Source organism: Dreissena polymorpha, chromosome 11 (assembly GCF_020536995.1).
Source record: "Dreissena polymorpha isolate Duluth1 chromosome 11, UMN_Dpol_1.0, whole genome shotgun sequence".
Classification (NCBI taxonomy): Eukaryota; Metazoa; Mollusca; class Bivalvia; order Myida; family Dreissenidae; genus Dreissena; species Dreissena polymorpha.
The window spans coordinates 48,136,530-48,161,819 of NC_068365.1; the positions used below are offsets into that span (position 1 = coordinate 48,136,530).

General features: G+C 32.9%; 1 long non-coding RNA gene across 1 annotated transcript; it reads left to right on the forward strand.

The window, feature by feature from the left end:
• The first annotated feature begins 19,565 nt into the window (after positions 1-19,565).
• LOC127851864 (uncharacterized) lies at positions 19,566-24,787 on the forward strand. The gene is made up of 3 exons (XR_008035993.1): positions 19,566-20,158; positions 21,019-21,910; positions 23,882-24,787. It is a non-coding gene; the product is annotated as an uncharacterized LOC127851864 (long non-coding RNA).
• Positions 24,788-25,290: the final 503 nt, after the last annotated feature.

Genomic DNA, 25,290 nt, shown 5'->3' on the forward strand with positions numbered 1-25,290 from the left:
ACTTGTTTCTAGGAAGAAATAACCGTACATGCAAAGTTGTAGTTTTAGCTGAATAAAGACCAAACACGGAGCTTTAAAGATCATTAAATTGTATAAAATGTATTGTAAGCTTATTTGTAAAATACAGTATGTGGATGCATTGCATGAATATAGTCCGATTATGTTAGAAAGATATTCTAAGATTTTAACATTTTTTGTAAGCTTTGATTTAACGTAACTTTGTTTTGTTGTAGCATGAACGTGTCCTGTTTATGAATAGTACTGTTAAATAATCAAACGGTGTAAATTATGTTTAAAAAATAAGCAGTTGATACAGTTGATTACAAGGAAGTGCACAGTTATCCGTGAAATATCGACCACTAAAAGTGTAATATCACTTGGTAAAACTAAAGGCAGCACTAATAAAAGTACATTTATTTTTAACTCACATATTTCAGCACCACCACGGCTTTCAAGTATTTGGTATGTTTTTAACCCTTTGCATGCTGGGAAATTTGTAGTCTGCTAAAATGTTGTCTGCTGATTTTCTAAAATTAGCATTTTCTTCGATTTTTATTTTTAAAGAATACTATCAGAATAGCAAACAGTTTGGATCCTGATGAGACGCCACGTACTGTGGCATCTCATCAGGATCCAAACTGTTTGCAAAGGCCTTCAAAATTCGGTTCCAGCACTGAAAGGGTTACAGTATTTTTTTACTGAAACATGTATGTGTTACATGAACATAGCTGACATTTTAAAGGCTATTATTTAAATCAAAGAAGTAACATGGTGTGCACACCAGGTCATACTGACCCCATCTAATTTACCACAGAGCATGATTGGTACTGTTAAGAACTATATTCAATATCAAGCATAAAATTATGGCGTCTCAAACGTTGCAAAATTCAATGTTTCCATATGTATGTGGTATATTTGCATATATATGTTGTATAAATTCATATATATATATATGGTAAAATCCATATATATGTGGTATATTTGAATATATATGTTGTATATCTCCATTTGTGTGTGGTATAACTGCATATTTATGTTGTATAAATTCATATATATATGGTAAAATCCATATATATGTAGTATATTTGAATATATATGTTCTATATTTTCATTTGTGTGTTATAATTGCATATATATGTTGGATAATGTTCATATATATGTTGGATAGTTTTCATGTATATGTTGGATAATTTTCTTATACATGTTGGATAATTTTCATATATATGTTTGATAATTTTCATATATATGTTGGATAATTTCCATATATATGTTGGATAATTTTCATATATCTTATTATATATATAATCATCATCATCATCATCATCATCATCATCATTATTATCATCATTCTTTGTATGGAAGTATATTTATCCATTTGTCAGAGTGTCTTGGTATTGCAACAATAACCTTAGCATATTTAATTGGTTGAATTTGTTTGCAATTTCAAGTTACTAGTTCTCTTCTTTGCATAAATTGTAAAAAAATATTTCTTGTTGATTTTAGCATGATAATTCAAACACTTGCTTGCAATATTGGCTGACAAATTCAAGTAGTTTATAAATAAATTATTATTGTTATACCCATGTTATCAAGCTGCCCTGGTCTGTTTATTGATTTAAGACTTTCCTTGAGTTTCAAGGTACCTGAACCACGTGACTTTTTCGGCTATGTGTGGGACAATCGGATGTAAACAAAACGTCGCTTCAGGTAACGTTTTTGATAATTTCTTCATTATTTCAAAACCATTTTCAAAAAAACAAAGACGAGTGCCCGGTCATTGTAAAAAGACACAACTTTGTTAAGTTTGCGCAAAATTAATTGAGTATTTTTTCCAAAAAGTGCAATCGCGTGTTTGAAAACACATGAAGTGAAATGCTATGTGTGGTATATTTTTTGTTCAATCAACAAAAACATTGATTATAATATTGTCGAGGGTTTAAAAATTAGGGCGGACATTGTTATTCTTCATAGATAAGCTACTTACATTGTATGTTTGCGCAAATACATCTAATTTGGAGTGTGTGTATATAAATGTTATACTGCTATGTGTGGGACACATTTTTTAAATGCTATGTGTGGTATACAAGAATTTGCCCGTCAGTTCTGCATTTAATCTGAACACAGTTTTGTAAGAATCTAGAACATAAACTTTAGTCTGTCATGAAAATATATCAAATTAACCAAATGTTACATTATTGAATACTGAAGTAATCGTGTAATGATTAAACAATTTATGTTTAACTGAACATAATTCTTAGAAAAGCATACATGTTATGTTGAAATATAATATTTCTTTGTTTTACCTATTGTCTTTAAATAAATATAATGATTGATATTTCTGCCTGATTATTGAATTTGGTCCATTTTTTAATGAATGACAAAGAAAATAAGAGCACATGCTTTATAATGGGTTTTACTTCTATTGTTTTTCAGACTTGAAAAGGATTAGTCGAAAGATCTGTAACGCTTTTAAGGTTCGAAGCTGTGTAAGAACTACATTAACACCATCAAACCACACGGAAGGTGATATGTGGCAAGTTAATTATCAAAACCACAGTGACAGAGACAGGGACCCCGCTTCTTTCTGTGATGTTTATGGAAAGCTATTTCAACTAACTATGCAAACATACCATTTAACATGTATTTTTGCATAAGCAAAACAAAGTGTGTGTATTGATATTTGTGTATATTTATGGGTTTTGTATCATGTTATTACTAAAATTGATTAGATGAATGTAAAATCTGATTATGAGTGTTAATAAAACAGGTGTTTCATAACAAATAACAATTTAAATCCAATGATGCTTGTTTGTGGTCTATTCCAATATCATCTCCATATGAACATCTTCGAATCCAACAATGCTTGTTTGTGGTCTATTCCAATATTATCTCCATATGAATATCTTCAGTATATCAAAATATACACGTCATTAAAAATAACATTACTTTATAACTAGCATGCACATGTAACAATAGAAATTAAAGAACCAAATACATAAAGAAGTACATTAGTATTCACAAAGAAATTGTAATCAGTCAATTTATGAATTTGCAAATCTTGCTATTCAAACATATGAATGCTCCAATTAAGTCATAACAAATGATCATCGCCAAAACGTCTTGACTTGTGGGGGTTATTATACCAACAAACATATTGAATTGCGTCAATACTTTATTTACTCAAATTCAAATGAAATCTGAATAACTGAAAATAGTTTGAGATGTTTAATGAAAATACTCATTCGCCCCGGTCATGAAAGGGCGCTGCAAGATCTTGTTACCACTGCACCAAGTAATTAACATTAAATCATATAATGTTTAATTTGTTGAAATGTCAAATTTTTATGTAATGTTTACTTTGATTGTTTTCTTTCCCTGCAATACTTGCACCATCTGGTAATAAAACAAACAGTCATTTTAACTTTGGAACATTTACTATACATGTTTGTATATGACAACTTTTCATTGATCAAGATATCAGTACGTCTCTTGAAGGTGCTTTTAAAAATACTTTAATCTCCCTGAAAAGAACAAAATACAAATGAAATAAACTGTTAAACTAAAAAAAAATAGCATGCGTAATATATCAGATAGCTCAATAGGATCTAGATACAAATACATGATTTTCCAGAAAAAAATGTTATTGATCCTAGTGTCTATTTGTTTCAAAGTGCTGTATGATCTCTTTATGCTTATTTAATAACTATCGTTACAGTAAAAAATGCCTGCACATTCCTGCTAAAAAACACACAACTAACACTTTTTGTAGTTTTGTTGCAATAATATTCACATGACATCTTGCACAAACAATCATTACGATTTTGTGTATTAAACAAGTGCATTAGTTGGCAGTAACAATTCACTGAAAATTCAACATTTTGTAACAATCAATTTTATAGAAACAAACAAGAAAAAGTTTGCCCAACGGAACTATTTTACTGTCCGTGCGTGGGTGGCTTTGTGTTAGGAGATCCCCGACCGTGTTTTGACTTCTCTGCCACACTGTTCGCAAACAAATGGCATTCTAAAAATAAACAAAATATGAATATAAGTTATCGACAATCATGATAATTGTGAGTAACATGAACGTAGGATTATCATATTTAAGGCGCGCAAAACACTACCAACAATGTTTATTGACCAACTTTTGTTATTCAGACAGACTTTAATTATTATTGACGTTAATGTCAATCTTTCGATTCTCTAGTTTAGTTTGTATACCACACATAGCATTTAAATAATTTGTCCCACACATAGCATCATTACATTTTCATACACACACTCCAAATCAGATTTATTTGCGCAAATATACAATGTATGTAGCTTCTCTATGAAGAATTACAATGTCCGCCCTATTTTTAAACCCTCGACAACATTGTAATCAACGTTTCTGTTGATCGAATAAAAATATACCACACATAGCATTTCACTTCATGTGTTTTCAAGCACGTGGTTGCACTTTTTGGAAAAATAACTTAATTAATTTAGCGCAAACTTACCAAAGTTGTGTCTTTTGACAATGACCGGGCACTCGTCTTTGTTTTTTTGAAAATGGTTTTGAAATTATGAAGAAATTATCAAAAACGTTACCTGAAGCGACGTTTTGTTTACATCCGATTGTCCCACACATAGCCGAAAAAGTCACGTGGTTCAGGCACCTTGTGAGTTTGCACAATTCCCCTTTGTATGCATTCATGTATGGAACGCCATAGCTGTCTTAAGATGTTACATTTCTTTCTGTCTTCTTTAGAAGGTGTCTTATTATGTCAAACCGTCGTGATATCTTGTCCTAATGTGATGTTGACTTGTCAAAACACAGTCTTATTATGTCAAACAGTCGTGTTATCTTTTCCAAATGTGATATTGACTTGTCAAATCACAATCTTATTATGTCAAACAGTAATCTTGTCCAAATGTGATGTTGACTTGTCAAAATATAGTCGTATTATGTGAAACAGTCGTGTTACCTTGTCCAAATCTGGGGCTGACTTGTCAAAATAGAGTCCTATTATGTCAAACCGTCGAGTTATCTTGTCCAAATGTGATGTTGACGTGTCATAACACTGTTCTACTATTACAAACCGTCGTGTTATCTTGTCCAAATTTGGTCGTATTAAAGGAAAAGGTAAATGTCTTTTTTATTATAGTGTCACCCCTATTGAAAGGGCCAGCCAATATGGCTTATGAGACACCTTTGTGTGTATACCATGTATCACTATGCCAGGCGCCAGGCGGATAGAAGTCGGTTACCATTTATGTTTAACGCTCGCGGCTCACGAGCCGGCCATATCGAAACAAGTCCCATGACAAACATCCATCCTTCGACAAACGCTCCCCATGGGGCTCGAACCTTCGACCTCCCGATCCTGAGGCGGACGCCTTATCCACTAGGCCACGGCGATCGGATCGTATTATGTGAAACAGTCGCGCTATCTTGTCCAAATGTCGTGCTGACTTGTCAAAATATAGTCCTGTTATGTCAAACCGTCGTGTTATCTTGTCCAAATGTGATGTTGACTTGTCAAAACACAGTCTTATTATGTCAAACCGTCGTGTTATCTTGAGAAATTGTGATGTTGATTTGTCAAAACACCGTTCATTATGTCAAACCGTCGTGTTATCTTTTCCAAATGTGATGTTGACTTGTCAAATCACAGTCTTATTATGTCAAACAGTAATCTTGTCCAAATGTGATATTGACTTGTCAAAATACGACTGTATTTTGTGGAACAGTCGTGCTATCTTTTCCAAATCTGATGTTGACTTGTCAAAATATAGTCCTATTATATCAAACCGTCCTGTTATCTTGTCCAAATGTGATGTTGACTTGTCAAAACACAGTCTTATTATGTCAAGCCGTCGTGTTATCTTTTCCAAATGTGATGTTGACTTGTCAAATCACAATCGTATTATGTCAAACAGTAATCTTGTCCAAATGTAATGTTGACGTGTCATAACACAGTTCTACTATGTCAAACCGTCGTGTCATCTTGTCCAAATTTGGTGCTGACTTGTCAAAATACAGTCTTTTTATGTCAAACCGTCGGGTTATCTTATTCAAATGGGATGTTGACCTGTCAAAACACAGCCCTATTATGTCAAACAGTCGATTATCTTGTCCAAATCTGGTACTGACTTGTTAAAATACAGTCATATTATGTCGAACCGTCGTGTTATCTATTTCAAATGTGATGTTGACTTGTCAAACTACAGTTCTACTATGTCAAACCGTCGTGTTATCTTGTCTAAATCTGGTGCTGACTTGTCAAAATACAGTCTTATTATGCCAAACCGTCGTGTTATCTTGTCCAAATGTTATGTTGACTAGTCAAAACACAGTCCTATTATGTCAAACAGTCGTGTTATCTTGTCTAAATCTTGTACAAGTCAACACCACAGTAGGACAATATAACATGACGGTTATATACTTAGACCATACCGGCCATGTCATAAAAAATTGGTTCCAATGAACTGATGTTAGCGCTAAATGATTTTTTTGTGAAAGTTTGAGCCAGATCTTGCCCTTTTTCGTCTCTATTTAAAATATTAAATAAAAAAGCAACTTCTAATCAATTAATTATTACATTTAAAATAAATCACGTTAATAGTCACTCGATTTCTCTCTTACGTAATGCTGAAGCGAACTTTATCTGTGTTTTATATTTGATATCAAAATATACTACTGGAAACAGTCCGAATTTTTTAAAATGTGTTAAACGTCCCAGTACTGCTGCGGATGCAAGGTTTTGGTTCAGAGGTTGGTTGAATTTTTACCTAAACACCCAATGTAGTGTCGCATCATCGTTACAGAATCACATTTATACACAGCTAGCACAAACTTACATGTCATTCCACCTTCTTTTTTCCGACATTCAAAATAGGCTTCGACGGCTTGCACTACAATTGCACGATTTTATCATTTATCATAATCTGTGTTATTTTGTACACGATTTCCATATGTTCAACCACATTAAATTCTAAATATGTAGTTTAAAAACATGTGTATACAAATAATATGATGGATTTTCTCTTCCTCGGCTCCTTGGCTACTGCGTAGTTGATGCAAAACGATGCAAGTGTAGGGCTGGGCAGTCGGCTGCATTTCTTTTTCGCGTCAGTATAATTTATAAATGTAGATGCTGCATTGATTAATGATAAACATATGCGATGTTAATCGTATATCGCGACGATATGATAAGTGACAAACGTCTAATGCAAACATCGGGTCGATGTCGAATTACTAATATAATTGAAATTCAATTTTTAGTAATACATTCTTATAAATAACATTCCTCGCCATTATAGAAAAAGTACCCCCCCCCCCCCACATATCCTCATAACTTCAAAGTCGGATCGATATCGGTAAAATGTCAGCGAACACATCAGGCAATAACATCGGGTCGACATGGGCATGTTTTCTGGAGTCGAGCGGATGCACAATCGAAAACATATAACTGAAATTGTAAGCATAAAAACACTACTGTACTAGGTCACTCCGCATCACTTTCAACAAATATAACTTGTCGATGCATTTAAAAAGAGTTGCTAAGTTACACATATGTGAAAAAAAACATCCAACAAAACACTACAGAACAAATCCAATTTTATTTGGCGAAAAGTAAGTTTGTTGTAAGATTGAGGAAGGGATACATTTAATGCATATTTCCTGTTGTTGATTTTCATATAAGTCAGATCTGTGTAAAATTATATCTGCATACGACTAAGTTAAAGGGCAAAATACTTAAGAACAAAGCGTCCGCTTCCTCATTGATTTATTTTCCGATATAAGTTATAACATATGAAACATCGGAGTTATTAGACTCCACACATCTATCACATTTCAGATATTGCTTTGAAATAAATTTGCGCGATTGAAAAAAAGTAAAATCTTAGGACAATTTAGAGGAGAGGATGCCTGAGATGTAAATCTAGGGCTACAAGTAAATTATCTGAGTTCACACGATGCGTCAGACACAAATCTGTTAAAAACATCAATGTCTTGTTAACAAGTGCTATACCACAATTTAGTTTATGCAGTATTGGTTTTACACAGTTGTTTAAGTCATTTAGTCAAAGAACTACAGCTCAAACAATGGAGGTCTTGGAAACAGAATTGGCAGTTTGTCACAAATAATTTAGTTTTACTTTTATTATTACTCTCATAATATTGAAACATAGTGCAATACCATAAATCGAGTCACGAATTGGGTTGTTTCTTAAGGTTATTGACGTCAATACAATGAACGTCTTAAAAAAACTGTAGTAACCCTGAAATAAGTTTTAATCCTCAATGTGGAGATTTGCACGTGTTTTCATAATTTTTGAAGTTACAGTCTTCAGACTTATTTAGTGTCCATTGTTCCCTATACAAAATCTCATATGCCTTGACTCTAACGGTTCCTTATTTTGCCATTTTTTAGCTTTTGAGATATCAATAATTGTTCTCTAGTATTTGAAAACCCAAAGTAAACCATATACCACGATATGTGATCTTGATTGTATTGATTATATTGTGATCGTACATTTATTTGCACGGTAGAAATATTCAATAGAAAGACACCATACATCATGTTTAAACTCTTATAGTCTATGTATATGAAACAAACAAACATACATGGAACAAAGTTGCATGCTTGAAGGCTCATACTGGCTTCAAGAGGGTCGTAAAGTGGCTAACACTAAAATATTCAAACAACTGTCTATCTTTGAATAGAGGGGTTGTTCAGTTCTGAATAATTTTGATGACTATTGAGTTAAAGGGACTTTAAGGAACATCTTTTTTTTCTAAATTAACAATGCTCCATATAAGTCTTTAACATTTTTTTGCAGAAGTTTTTAATTAGCTTCTTGAATGGTCTTTACCCTTAGTTGAGTGTATAACATGGTTTGATTAGGAGTTGTTGAGTGATCAGATGCGTTTATATATGCACGTTGAAACAACATGCAGACACTGTTTCAGAGTGTTTGTTGTTAAAACGGTGTATATTTTCAAAATCTGCTCTGGTAAAGTTACAGTTAGTTATGGCGCTTGTTAATTAACGAGATATGCGAGCAAGGCTGATTTATATGCCGTTAAGTACTAAGCCAGTCTTCAGTGTGCAGAAGCACGCACGTTTCTAATATGGATTATGTATCCTATATCCGTAGGGATTAATTATTTGGTGATTTAAGTAAATAAAGTCGAGACTTTCATTGTTTAGAATATTTTATTTGAAGCATTTGTATTTTGTTCAATATGTCTGAAGCACATTAACATTATTTTACCTTTACTCATTATAATTCACTGATAATAATTTTCAATTCGTCGGTCAAATTTTAAGTAAAATATTCATTGCCTGTTTTCTACATTGTGTAGAGCATTTACATAATATTTCTTGCTGGTAACTTTGTTTTAATTTTCGCTTTAAACATACACAATGTTTAAGAGCGAGTATCCAACAATGAGGCCAGCCCTTAAACACACTTACAATTATTCTCCTATGAAAATAACGCTCATGAACCCAGATAACAGCAGTCGTAAAATGAGTCCAGGTAGGCATTCTAGAATTCTGAAGAGAACATTTATCAAATGATTCACACAAACAAAATCACACAAACTCGCTATTATAAGTCACAGGTGAGAATATAAAACAACTTCGTATGCTTGATACAGATATTTATTAAATGCTTATCTTAGTAATATCATGATCATTTGATACTTTAATATTTAATTTGCGTACATTGGCTGTTCAATTAAAAGATTTTACAAAGACAACCAAGCCTTGAGTGGTTTTAAAATGACTATAGGTTTACAATGTTGTCACTTTATCAAAGAATGCACATACCCTGAAAGCCTTAAAACATAATATTAACTTTAAGATTATGTAATACTTGCAACTATAATTATTTATATAAATGTTACCCCAAATGCTCACTGTTAGTTCATTCATTCATTCAAATGTTGGTTAATTTAAGATAAATGTCACATTATCCAAAATGATGTTTACAAAAGTGTTAATTACAAACCAAAAACTAAGTTAGATTACTATTTTTCACGGAATATGTTGGCAAACTCTCTATGCATTATATGGTTTTATTGTGTTATTCTTTAATAAGTATGTTCTTAAAATGCATTTATAAAATGTAGAAAATAATTTATTATATAAAGCTTTTTAATTAATACTACTCTTCTAAAACGAAATTTGTGTGGAAAGAATTTTACTTGATGTTTTAATCCGATATGAATGTAAATATGACGAATTGATGAGAATGTAATAACTATATACTTAAGTAGTTTTCAACTAGAAACGATTATAAAATCTACATTCAATTGTCCTTATAATACTCAGTTTACTATAATCAACAACCTACCCTCTATTTAACAGTTATCACCATTTCTGAAAACGCACGCTTAGTCTGCTTTAAAAGATTTCTTATTATTGCGCATTTTTGTCTTTATATTTACTTTTCAAAATAGAAATTAGTTTTGTAGGAGAAGCATATGCGAACATAAATCTAGCCCACACTGACAATGTATGACGATAATAATTAATTATTCTATATTATAGTGTCAAGGGTAATGTCTACACGCACACAACATCCAAAACAATTACTCGGCATGTTAACCAAATGGATTATTAATATCACAGTCATTTTCTTTGGCACTGACAACCGCGCAATTGTCTGGCAAGAACTTTCGTGTTAAAAAGCAACAGATAATGCGCAATAAATAACGGATAGTGTTTCCGTTTCTTTTGCATCTTAACACAAGAACAATACGCTACAGTTTTTACGTCAAACGCTTTTTGAAAACAGATCACAGAAACAAAGATGCGTCTTACAGATGCAAAGATACAACATCGCTGAACGCATGTTCCTAGAAGTAATGGTCGTTTGTCGCAATTTTTGGACAAGTGTAAGATATTTAATATTTTATAATGAAATTCAAATTCAAAAGTTGTAACGAACATCAAAAAGTTTTTTTATTATATTGTGATAACATAAGAACAAATGGTAAAATTATGTTCAAGAGGAAATGTTCATAAGGCTTCGAAGAAATATTTTCTTTCGTTCTTCCGCCCGTCCTACTTGTTGTGTGTCGCGCGTTACTAAAAACATTATTGAAGCTAGAAAGATAAACCTTTACAAAAATATCAGCCGGCATATAATCTTGCTAACTAATACATTTTGGCTGTGATATTGTAGACATAACCGGAATTATGTCTCCCTTTGTAGCAAACAAATACTGTTTTTTTAACTTTCGTCGCGCGCATTTCAAACAATATTGCTGCAAGAGGGCTGGATATGTGACCTTAAGAACTTATATTTTGTTCAGCAGGTTTTTATACAACCGGACTTGATGCCCCTTTTCATACAAAACTACATTTAAATGAATTTATGGTTCTTTTATTTATGACAGTTTTTCTTTGTTTTGCGCGAATCTCAAAATCTTATTGAGTGCTTACACTTTACAAACATGTAAATCAGCATGCAAACGTGTGAACTTACATATTTCATGCCTCATTTTATACAAATTATATATAAACAAAGTATTTTTGACCATAACCTAAAATGTAGGGAGATGCAACTTTGCAGTTCGGAAACACATCAATAAGCATGGGATGAAGCACGCCTGCACATTTTTGTAAGATATTTTCATACAAAACAAGAGTTATTGCCCCGTTTTAACAAAACAACAACAACAACAAAACACCTCTATTGTTCTAATGTTATTTTATTGTAGTGTAGAGGTTTGTATTCACATGTATAAAGTCAAATGACTTAATAACAACACAAGTGTGAGGTTAAATATTTAATAGCATTCTAATGAAGCTTAACTCTAAAACTACTAATAATGATGTTACTCCAAGCAATACACACAAGAGACTGAATGTGCGGGCTGTCTGCATCTAGGTTATGAGTAACCCTCGGGTATTTTAATTAGCTTTAGCCTGTATCTATTTATCTGGATCATGGAACATCTCCCGCTTTTTATAAGAAATACATTTTGAAGATGCAAACAACTCTTGAACACATTATGTAAAATATATGAATAACATATATGAAAGAAACAAATACACATATTGGTTCCATTAATGATAACACAAATCTACATAGGCTAAACAACATAAAGTATTATCAATAAACAAGTGCATTCATGAAAGTATTATCAATAATGGAATCAATATGTGTATTTGTTTCTAGTTTGTTTTGTATTCTGTATGATACAGAGTAACGTGGACTAAGACATTATTCGAACAATTTGAATTGTTTTTATAAACATAAAATAAAAACAAACAAGCAACACCTCGGGTGAAACCAATTTTGACCCCATGGGTATAGTTTGAACACACTTAGTAGAGGACTACAGTACGATTGTGCTCATCTAACATTAAACCTCTTCTTATTCATAGATGACATTTTTGCAAATTATTCACTATATAGGTCAATATAAAATATATGAACCCTGTGCCTATACTTTATAAAGGATTACTTAACGATGTAACACATAAATTATTAAAACCCTTAACCTTGTGGTTTAAGATTAAACTGTTTTTGAAGTTTTAATCAGTTTAGTTAAATCTTTGCTCCGGTGACCTACATAAGAAATTGACCGAAACGAGTTGAACATTTTTGACAGTTTCTCAAACAAGGATCATTCATGTTAAGTTAATGTAAACATTATGTAGGAATTGAGGCGGAAAATTCGTCAGACAAAAAAAGTTAACGCATTTCACGCACTTCTCGCACCTCTCACGCACGAACTAACTGACGAGTTAAGACGGACAACATAGTATCTTGAAAGCTCCAATGAGCACTATAAGCTAAGGTGAGCTTAAAAAGCTAAAACTGACATACTGCCTAACGTCAACACAGAAAGTAAATAAAAACAAATATAATACAGAATTATGAACAACTTACTTTAAAAGGGACATAGCATGGAAATCCATTTGTAACGGTTGTAAAACATTTTTAGTTTCACTATTGCTGTTTCAAATGACTATCATGTAATGAAACATAATATCTGTCTATAGTATTTCCCTAAACCATTAAGTGGAATACTTAGGAAAATATTGTAGTGCGTGTATGAAATCAATACAATAGATTGTTTTGCAAATAATCTATATCTTTATGATAGGGTAAATAGACAAGATTCAAGATTTATATCATACAAGCCTCGCAATTAATCTCATCCGCGTCTGTTGTAATCTACTTTTTCTGTTCTAATATAATATAATCCTTTTTGCAGTTCTCATATACCGATGAAATACAGACAGTATTCAGAATTACATAGACTTACACGTATTTGTTTGAGCACGCTGGTTGCGTTCGAAACAAATCTGTTCGAAGTCTTTATCTTGTGTTCATAAGTGTAATACAATAACCTGTATGACGCAGTTGTAGTTGCAAACCGTTGTTGCCCTCGTTATAGCTATACAATATGTACAAAGAAATTAACTTTTAAAAAATAATTTTCTTTAATGACCCTGAAATCACGTGTTTCTACTTTTCTCAAACATCATATAAAAAGCAGTTTGAACAGCAAATGTTTTGTTAAGGAAAATTTAATACACTGATAGTTTTTTTTGCCAACACAATCTTGAATTAATTGCTTATTACGTAATTACTCTTTGTCGTTTCTATTTTCTCAGTAAGTAAAAAGAAAGCTTAATTATTGGAAATCTACAAGAAAAGGTCTTGATAAATTATATATAACGATGTTTACGTATAATTAAAGGCCCGTATTGTGTGCGTATTTCCTGCAATTATATTGACGCAGTCTCCGTAGGTAACGTTGCAATTTCAAACTGGTTCAATGTCTTAGAATACACGCGAGCATGCACTGTTCAATATGACTGTGATATACCAAATGAAATATTTTATTACATCGTGACTTCTGTAATTAATTCGTGCGCAAACTGTTGCATGCTTAACACGAAGACACCGGTTGATAGTGAAGGTTCATGTCGAAGTCACGCTAGGTCGTCAACGCTCGTTCAGTGCTTATTGATTCGGAGGTGAACTAAGTTGATAAAAACTGTTTATAGCGTGAGACATGCATTTAAAGTGAAAGTTACTTGTATTTGTAAGCTTTTCATAAAGTAAAATATTATATTTCACAAATATAATTTCATTTGATTACACAAATATTTGCAATTATATAATGCACTTTATTCTTTAAAAAGGTCATTAATGCTGATATTGTAACGCATAAAATGATAAGTCGCTTATTTATCCAGAGAACTGAGAATGTTAAAGCAAGCAGGAACATAATAAAGTGCACTTTTCATAACACACAACGTTGTGTACAGAATAGAGATGTATACAAGCACATGCATTCTTTATGCAATCTTAGTGATTGTTTCTGACATGACAGATGCTTTCTATTCAAACGTCTGCAAAGGATTCAAGGTAACCATTCCAAAATCTGGGCCAAACCTGATGCAAAACATAACATCTTAATTAAGTCTTGTTAAAATGTACAAAAAGACAATTTCGAGAACATCGTTTAATCATTTACAGCTTAAAGAATGAAACACTCATTGCTTGTAAAAGTATTTATCAACTAAACACTTTATTAAACCTCAGAATGCACTGATCTCTGTTTTGCAACTCCTTTTAACATCAAAGTTAGTAATGATGTGGTTTAAAATAGCATTTCAGGCGAATAACACATGCTTGTTTCGCTTTAACTCATGCGGAACATAATTAATATCATAATGTTAAAGTTATGTTTATTTTCAAAATACAAGTTCATATTGCTAATTGTGCTGCATAAAATAAGCAAGGTGAACATATTCCCATTCCAGCACTGAGTTGGAAACTAAGTATTGTATATAATCATCCTGAATTATCCTGTCAAAGATAATATATTCACTCACAGAACACCGAAAACGAATGCTTGGCATGTTAAACCAAATGGATTAATAATGTCACAATAATTTTCTATGGCACGTATAATCTCACAATTTTATAGCGTGAACTTTTGTATTAAGCAACGAAATATGTGCATTAAAGTATTAGATGGTATTTCCGAATTGTAAAAACAACCGAGCGGCAGGCGGTTAGGCTGAAGATAAACGGACCGTGCTCTGTAAAAAGGGGGTTTTATGCATGTACGTAAAGTGTCGTCCCAAATTAATGTGTGCAGTCCGCACAGGCTAATCAGGGACGATAAACTAGATTGTTGTTAAGAAGAAAGTTCTTTTAACAGAAAATATCATAAAAGCGGGAAGTGCCCCTCTGATAAGTCTGTGCAGTCCTCAATCTGAGACGACACAGTCGCACATGCATTAAACACCCTTTTCACAGAGCACGGCCCAAATCTTTGCCCCGAGCAAACATTGCTTCAGCATGGATTGATTTTCAAATAAAAACGGTGTAACTCGTCTGAAGATACGGGGAATTCAGGGCATTAACCAGGCCTCTAGGTCCACGGTCATGTTCATAACTCACAGTAAAAGATCAAACACCATAATTCCTCCTCATCACTAAGTCACAGGATTAATATTTTTCTAGCATCGAGGTTCATTCAAATAGCATGGCAGATCGATAACAATGGTAAGAAGTAGCCAATGACCGATGACACAATGCAAGGTAAAATGTCCAATAGAAAACATTTCTCTTGAGCATGTTTGTTGGAACATAGCGTCCAGCATAAATGGATATTCAAATAACTTGATAGAGGTGAATCATTACCAGGCGTAGTGTCGCATGCAAATTACATAAAAAAAGCTTTAAACATAAAAATGCAAATATTGTGATACATTTGTCGCTATATTTGTGGTAGATACTCGAGTTCAAAAACAATCTACATTAATTAAAACGTAAATAAACATTATATAGTACTTATAAGTTGTAGATTGAATGGCTCGTTTAAATGGGGACATGATTCAGTAAAAACAATCTAGCAGCACATAGTTTTAAAAGTATATTCAATACCATATTTATAAAGCCTTTAATATTTCACATAAGATTGAATTATACTCAGAGGCCGTTAGTACCAGGATATTTGTGCAAACTCGAACCTTCGGTCTCATGAATCTTGTCCGTTAAAACAGTAAAACTTCATTATAATATCAGCTTCTTATTTAATCGATGTTATTATAATTAAATATTTAAATAATTGCATTGTATCATCTAAATGAAAATATGAAACTATTTAACAGTCAATATTAAAAGGGTAGACGAAGCTATCAATATTTAACAAAGTAGTTATCCAAACACCAGTTGCTGTATTCTTGCTTTGGTATGTTTTAATTGATTCACCTGTCTTGACAGAATAAGTTGTTCATTCTCTCTAAAAACTACAATGATGATTATAACTATTTGCTGGTTACATAGTGGTTGCTTATGACCGTCCCTAGCTACATTGATCACCGAACCAGTCTTGTGCTAATTGAGAATGTGTAGTTGTTTGTTTAACTTACAATGTATATGACATATGGCTTACTTAATTAGATTTTACGGTTTAATAGCAGCCCCTTGTCGGTATCGATATTGTTTGGCACTCATGGTGGTTCAATTAACCTTAGCTGTAAATGATAATCTCCCTAGGCAAATATTTTCGAACGACTCCGCCAAGACATACGGGTGCTGTCATTTATTTTCTATTAAAATTTCAATTTCGCAAACGATAACTGTTTGTTTATGAAAGTATTCTGTTCCAAATATTAGACATCGGCTAGATGTTTACGGTCGATCTTTTTATTGGAAATGTTTGTGTTCATGCTCGTGTTTAAACTCCGGCATACGAAGCACAATGCCGTTGTTTTGTAAAGCATTGGTAAATCTCGAAGCATTTAGTTCTTTAAAGAAGCAAATTGAGAGCAAACTTATTTGCGAGCACATCTTCAATGCTTTTTAAGATTTCTTTGGTAATGACAATGTATCCAGTTTTATTTGAGATCAGAAAAACTTAACGATAGATGTAGCACACATATAAAATAAGTTTATGCTATGAAAAATTGATTCTGTATGTATTATTTTTCTAGAACATTTATTGTAATACATTGTTTACTTACACATTTCATTTGGGAAACATTTCATGCTTGACAGTCATTTTCCCTTTGTTTTGAAGGCTTGAACGTATACTCAAAATCATTACCAGTTATTAACAAAATATTGGGTAAGCAATATTATAGTACAGATACTCGAAGTGCAAGTTTCCACGCATAAGCAATGTAAAAACACTTTTTTACTTCTAATGTGCGGATAAATTTGTGTTTTAATTATAGACGGTCTGCTTAATAGGGCATTTTCGCATAGTAATGTTTCGGATGTATATGCGAAATGAGGTTGCCATCAACCATTAATAGGCTATAATCGAGCGACAGAGTTGAATCAAAAACACATACCTTAATGGCGTGGAAATACACACGAATAAATGAGCGCACAATGTATTACAAAATCGTTAATTGCAATAAATAATATAATATTGAGAAAATGATAAAACTAGGTTATGCTTTTATTAAAATTAACGAGTTAATACGTATTATCCTTTTCAATAAATTATCTGTTCATATAATAAAATTTAATGTTCCATTTATTGAAATTAAGGAGGGGTTAATAATTATACTATTTAACAGAATTTCTCATCAACTTGTTTTGTGGTTGGATTTCGTTCTATATATATATATATATATATATATATATATATATATATATATATATATATATATATATATATATATATGTATATTTATATATATATTGTATTAAATGTGATGAAACATGTTTCAATTTGGTCAATATGAAGATGCAGAAGAATGGTTCTGCATGGAAATAGAGTTCATTTTATGTTTCTGTATTAGCGAGGCATTAATACACTATTTGCAATATGTATGACACTTATATATACTATTGGAGTATACGATAGTACGCATAACCTATCCCCTTGATTTTCTTAAAATACATCTCTTCTTATTACTTAATGTAATAGCTGATTCTCTTCAAAAGAAAGTTATTTCTTTAATATCATTCGATGATGTTAGAGTAACAGCACAAACACTGACGAGTTACTTTCGCATTAATGTGATTAGTGTGTAGTTCAAATATGTATTTTCGTAAAATACTACTGGTGGCATGGATGTACTACGTTTTGCTTAATAACATGGTTCGCTGGCAATCTTTTATCGCCGTTCTGATATGTTTGGTACGATATTATAAACGCCTTTAAACTGAAATCAGATTAGTTTACACATTAAATGTTAAGTGATATTAGTGATTCGCGCGTACAAATATCGTTTTTAGGTATATACTTATCTATCAAGCAATACGTGATAAAAATAGATAAAACTATCGGGCGGAGCATATATTTTAAAATTATCCCTATGGTTTTAAGTACATTTTACAAAGAATGTGTCTAGGACCCGATGTAGCCAATTGGAACTTCACAATAATATATCATTACCTTGAGCAAGTAGGTTTCGAACGATCCCGCCGGAAATATTTCCTAGCTGATATTCATCATAAAAATTGAAATTTGACAAACGGTTAAATAAATTAGAGTTTGGTGATTTTTTTTCAGCTCTAAATAGCGAAAGAAGACCGCTATATGTTGCGGTAATTAAATACACTAGGAATGTATTTTTGCTTTTTTCGGGTTCAAAGTATAGTGTGTCATAAGTTCGACAAAGTAATGCCTATAAGACGTTTTTAAGTAAATTATGTCTTAAATTGTCTGTAAATGGTTCTTGTTCATGGCATTTCTCCTTATTTATATATATACATCTATGAAAGTTCATGTTAAAGTATTTCATAGTTGCTGAGATATAGCGCTGACAAGTTTGTGACAGACGGAAAGACTGACAGACGAACAACGCCAAAAGTATATCCATCCGCCTTTCCTAGGGGGATAATAAAAACATCAAAAGGTAGTACAGATTAGACTCAAAACTTCAAATGCAAGGTATGAAACCTATCATGATAATCATTATCATAATCATCATCATCATAATCATCATCATCAATCATCATCATCAATCATCATCAATCATCATCATCATCATCATCATCATCATCATCATCATCATCATCATCATCATCATCATCATCATCATCATCATCATCATCATCATCATCATCATCACCATCATCATCATCATCATCATCATCATCATCATCATCATCATCATCATCATCATCATCATCATCATCATCATCATCTTCTTCTTCTTCTTCTTCTTCTTCTTCTTCTTCATCATTATCATCATCATTCTTTGTATGGCAGTGCATTTATCCATTTGTCAACATGTCTTGTTTGAATAACAATAACCTTAGCATATTTAATTCGTTAAATTTGTTTGGAAACTCAAGTTACTAAATCTCCTCTTTTTGAACTTTGTAAAAAAAATATTTCTTGTTGATTTTAGGATGAACATTCAAACACTACCTTTAACTCCAATATTGGCATTTCGACAAATTCAAGTAGTTCACATGTGATAAATTTAAGTAGTTTACAGATAAATTGTTCTTTTCATACCCATGTTATCAAGTTGCCCTGGTTGGTTTATTGATTTAACCCTTTCCTTGAGTATTCATACTTCTTCTTTGTATGCACACATTAATCACAAGCTATACACATGTTGGCAAGCGTGGTTAAATGTTATCCTGTCACATAACGTGTTACATAGTTACTTTTGTTTACTGGAGACATAACCTTGCGAAACAAACTTCAAGTTGATTTTAATTAGACTCCGTTAAGGTTGACATTACGTGTTGAGACTTTGGACAAATGCTAGATTGGTGTGTTTTGTTTTGTTTAATAATCAATTAGCTTTAATACCTAAGTTATTTGAGTTAAATCAAATATATTGAGATCAAAAGCTTCAGGGTTGAACAAAATGGCGACCTTTTCACAGTCCACCATCGAAAAAGGATCTGACATCGTCCAAGACTTCTTGTGTTCGGCGTGCGAAGACAAGAAACTGGAAATCTCAGCTGATAATATTTGCGGATCTTGCGTGAAGTTTTACTGCCAATCATGTATTCATTTGCATCGCCAGTTGTTTACAAACCATTCTACTCATGGAAGGGGAAATATGAAGAAATGGCCAGTTGCGAAGACGGTGGAAGATTTTCTTCTTAAATGTGATGTTCACAAAGAAGAAAACTTGGCAATGTTTTGCAAAGACCACTGCAAGCTGTGTTGCAATAATTGTGCATTCCTTAATCACAGGTATTTTGATCATATTTGTTGTTCATGTTCGACAAAAAGTGTTTGGTTTTAACATACTATGATATTAAGTTGAATAGTCAAAATTCAGGTTCATAATATGAATTATACAAATGATACTTTGTAAGAAGCCGCCATTTGTTATGCAATCAATAAAAATACTATAGCTATGAGCTTTCTTTTAAGCAGGTAAATATTTAAGTCTGATCAGGGATTTCAAAATATTCTGAAAACCTGGAATCAAATGACCCTGCTTGACATTTTCAGGAGTCAATTAAAATTGTCCGGGGTCAAAATATTGAATCAATATTTATTTTGTTACTGTATATTTGTTAAATGCTTTGCAAACATTATATTGCATAAACTTAAGTGAAATAATGTGCGTACAAATTGTATTATTAAAACCATTTGTTGTAGTTAGCTTGTTGGTAAAGTTAGCGTCAATAGAATGGAAAGCAAATTGGTTGCAGGAGTCTTAAAGTGTTAACAGTTCTGCCTAAAAACAACAAGAATCCGCTTTAATAGAAATCCCCGCTAAAGGACTCAAAACGTCTAGTTCTTGTTTACAAACATGTTTTAGTCTTGTTCGAGGTTAACTACAATAGAAATATTATCCTGCATTAACATTGAGGAAAATATACACTTAAAGCCTTAATGTCTCTTGAATACTTATCTAAGAAAGAAATCATAAAAGCCAAGATGTGTTGATAAAAAAGATTAACACATTATCATTGAAATACGTATAGATAATGAATCAATTGTTTGCAAAAGATATATTTGTATTGATTAATCTGTAAAAGAGAGGTACTTTTGCATCATTTATGAATTACTTGTTTTTATAAAATCTAAATGTTTTCTTACAGGCAATGCCAAACAGTGATGATCTTATCAGACTTAGTAAAACATACCTCCACAGACCTCAAAAAAGTATCAGCTACTATCCAAACTACTCTGGCAGAACTTAAAAAACTTCAAGACAACCAGGAGGCAAGCGTACGGTCTGTGCAAAGTTCCTTCGATGAGCAATTAAAAGAGATACAGGAAACTCGCAAAAAATAATTGAAGCCTTAAACATGCTTGAAAAGAAGACACTGAACGATATGAAAGATGCGCTGGGAAATCTGCAAGCCTCTCTAAAAGCAAATGTTGACAAATGTGCCACTCTTCGTGATCAATTAAAGCAACTTGGAGATGCAATACATGACTTAAGTGATAAAAGCAAGCAATAACTATCTCTTATAGCCAGATTTAAATGCCAGGACAAAATACAGCAGTTTGAAAATGAGAAGAAGAACTTTGTTCAAGTAAGATCTTCAATCACTTTCCAACCTAATAGAAAAATTGTGAAGTACCTTTCTAAGTTGTCAGGTCTTGGGAGGGTTGAAACCAGTACCCAGATATTGACAATGCCGGGAAATCCAGACAAAGTAATAAGGCTGAAAGAGAAGTATGAGTATGACGTGCGCACGCGAGGTGATTCATATGAAGAGTATGCAGTATGCAGTATCAGAGACATTTGTGTTCTCCCTAGGGGACAGGTCTTGGTTGCAGACGCGATGAATAATAATGTCAAGCTGTTGAACCAGCAGTACAAGGTGTTGAGTCACTGTGTTAAACTTGATACGCCATCGGGCATTTTTCAGATCACACCCAGTGAGGTTGGCGTCACTTCTGGTTCAGTAGTCCAGTTTATCAAAGTCAACTAAAGCCGACTGGTGACAGACAGAAAGCTAACATTACAACGTGAATGTAAAGGTATTGCCTGTAGTGTTTTATCCAGGCCGTTTTAGCGTGGCGCGGCGCCACGCCGCTTTTTTGAAGCGCCTCGCTGCCCCTTTCAAAGCAAATCAGCGCCACGCTGCCCTTTTCAAAGGCCACCGCCCTGTTTTCCGCCGTGCGCGACCTTATTGATAACATCTTAATTGCCTCTTAACCAAGCTTCTAAGCTGAGTATTATCAGCGAAGATTCGCGCGGTTGTGAATACGTCATGCGTGAATAACCATGTGTCAATATCAATCGATAATTTCAGTGGCTTTGTAACACTAATCGGTCCGGATACAATCGTGCACAGTTACTTAGGAGACTTGATGAAAACCTCGATGTTATTCACGTGAAAATTGTGCATTTCATGCATAATTCAGTTATATCAAAACATTTATTTTTACGCGTAATTAAATTTAAAAAACACCAGTTGTATCTGTACAATATTGATTTGATTTCAATTTAATGCAAAACAGTTTTAAGTTAATAAAAATTAATTTACAGGGCTTGCACTAAGCGGCGTACGGCCGTATATTACGCCCGATAATTGTTTCCATACGCCGATTACAAAACCCCATGACGTACACTGTACTTCCTGAAAATTGGCCATTCGCCGAAAATAGCAACCCGTGACATTATTAAAGCTGTCGATTAAAATAACGCTCCGCCTCTTATCCAATACAATTGGCGCAGGCTCATATTAAAGCTGTCGATTAAAATAACGCTCCGCCTCCTATCCAATACAATTGGCGCAGGCTCACAGTAGATGTGTGTTGATGAATTGTAGCAGACGACAATCTTAACACGTTTGCTGTTCACGGTTAGGCAGACCGCGCTTAATTGGAGCACGTGCTTGTTTATTGTCACGATGTTTTGATTACAATAACGTGTGAATGTCGGCAAAGAAGTTGATACCCCGTCTTGGACCCTGTTTGGCCAAAAGTTGTTAATTGTTGTAACAGTAGTAGGCCTGCATCATTGGTTCAATTAAGAACATTATGACCCGTTTGTAACTTGTCAAAATATGTTAATTGGCAAACACAGATATGAATTTTACAAAAATATTGAACTTGTACCACTTATCATTCGTGTTTAGAATGTCGCAACGTACGCTTTCCGATTTTGGCATTCCACTTTCGACGAAACGTAAATTAGAAATTGATGCAAATTGCTTTGTAAGCAAAACAAGTTTATATCGGAGACCAATTAACGTATATTGAATTAATTGACAATGAACAAAAGACAGTACGGCGCCGTTCCTAGTTACACTTTTTGCGAAATAAAATGTACACAATACAACACGTGGTCATGACGGAAACCTGTTTATCACATCTGGTACTGCACTGTACAAGTACTGTTTTAGTGGTAAACTAATCAGCAAACTGCACGAGCATAAATCAGATAAAGTAACAGGTTAGAATTATGGTGGATTTATCTTCATAATTAAGCAATTTATTAAAAAAAGTTGTAAAACATTCGTAGAAGTTAGTTTTTCAACAGCGAGAAATTAAAAAATGTTCAGAATACCTTTTAACAAAATATATTTATATATATACTTTAATGTATATTTACTGTCACTTTATGACCGGTCTATCAAAAGAAAGTGCATCGCTGTGAAAAGCACAGTGTCATACTTGCTCTTCATTTTTGTGTGATAAATAAACATAAAATTGTATTATGCTATATAGTTTGCCAATGCACTATGTACAAGATTTGTCTTTAAACTGGTGCAAAAAATAGGAAGTACAAATTAACTTTTGTTTCTGATCATAATTTCAAAGCATGCTTTTGTTACGGGTGAAAGAGAACCAAACATGAAAGTTTCATTATTGGTTGTTTGTGAAAATTATTTTTCTTGTGTAAAAGTTACAAACACACCGACTATGATAATTTTATTCACATACATGCATTTAGTATGTGATCCTACCTTCCAAAATAATGTAATCATGTATTCTGTTTTGCAGTAGATGTATGTGCAGTGAGCCCGACAGGTGACAAATTGTACATCACCAGCCACTACCAGCACAGGATACTCACCCTTGCCAGAGATGGATCAGTCCTTGCCACATTCAGGGACCAAGAATTACAATGGCCAACTGGTGTACACGTTACATCTGCAGGCCAGGTGCTGGTATGTGGATATGATTCAAAGACAATCATTCAGGTTAACCGTAATGGCAGTAAAAAGCTGGCAACTCTGGCTACAGAGAGGGATGGGCTTCAGGGAGGCACATGGTCCGTCTGCTACAACAGCAACAATGATTCCATTATCGTGGGGCAGTTGAACAACAGGATACTGGTGTACAAATTACAATAGCTTATCATTCTTGTATTTTATATGAGTAACAATAAGTGATATACATTAAAATAGCTATTACATTGAGTGCTTTGTTACTTTGCAAAAATATTTTAAACATATAATATGTTTGTAGGAATAATGTATGTAAATAACAATAGTTGTTTATGTAATAGTGCTGTGTAACCATGCAAACAAACTTCAAATGTGCATACCAATAGTTTTGTAAAAAATAATCTAATATTTTTTTTGTTTTTAAAATCTAGCGTGTTTCTTAATTGATGAGTCTTAAGTGGCAAATATGAATGTTTACTTTTGTTCTTAGAACTCAATATCTTAACATATTATTTATGATACAATATGTTTGTAAAATAGTTTATAAGACATTTTTTACTATAAAGAACTCGTACAGAACAATCATGCTAGTGTTAGACCGTCATGTATAAGATGCATAGCAATTAGGTTATTAATTTATTTCTATTTAAGTAGCAATCATAAATCTATCTTTAACTCACTGGTCTATAAAAATAGCTGATATAATGTCAGTAGCATTTATTAAAACACCTTTTAAATGGATTGTTATTTGTTTAAAGTTTGTAAGATTCTTTTCCATCACATGGCGCTTGAGTTGCTTATCATTATTTTCATAAAATGTTTTGATGATGCAGATTCAATAACGTCCCAGAGGGGAAGGATATTCCATTAAATTTGAAATCAAAATGCCAAAGATAACTTAGCGTGCAGTCGCTCCAGATCAGTAAAATTGAAGTTATTTAGTTATTTATACTGCCAGATTGCGGAGCGAGACGGATAATAATCATTTCTTATATCTGTCTTTAACACTTTTTTGTGTCTAAAACTGTTTGAGTATGAAATTTGTTTGTTACATCAAATGTTAAAGTCATCAAATGTTGCGCATGCGGGATTAGTCAGCCAAGCGATGAAAAAGTCATACCTCAAGGTCAAACCTTCATGTACAATTTGAAGCATATTCATGAAGCTTGGCTCCAGTGTTATCTTAACACAAACTCATCTCTTCTGCAAACAGTCTCAATTACTTAAGATAATGAAGACGGT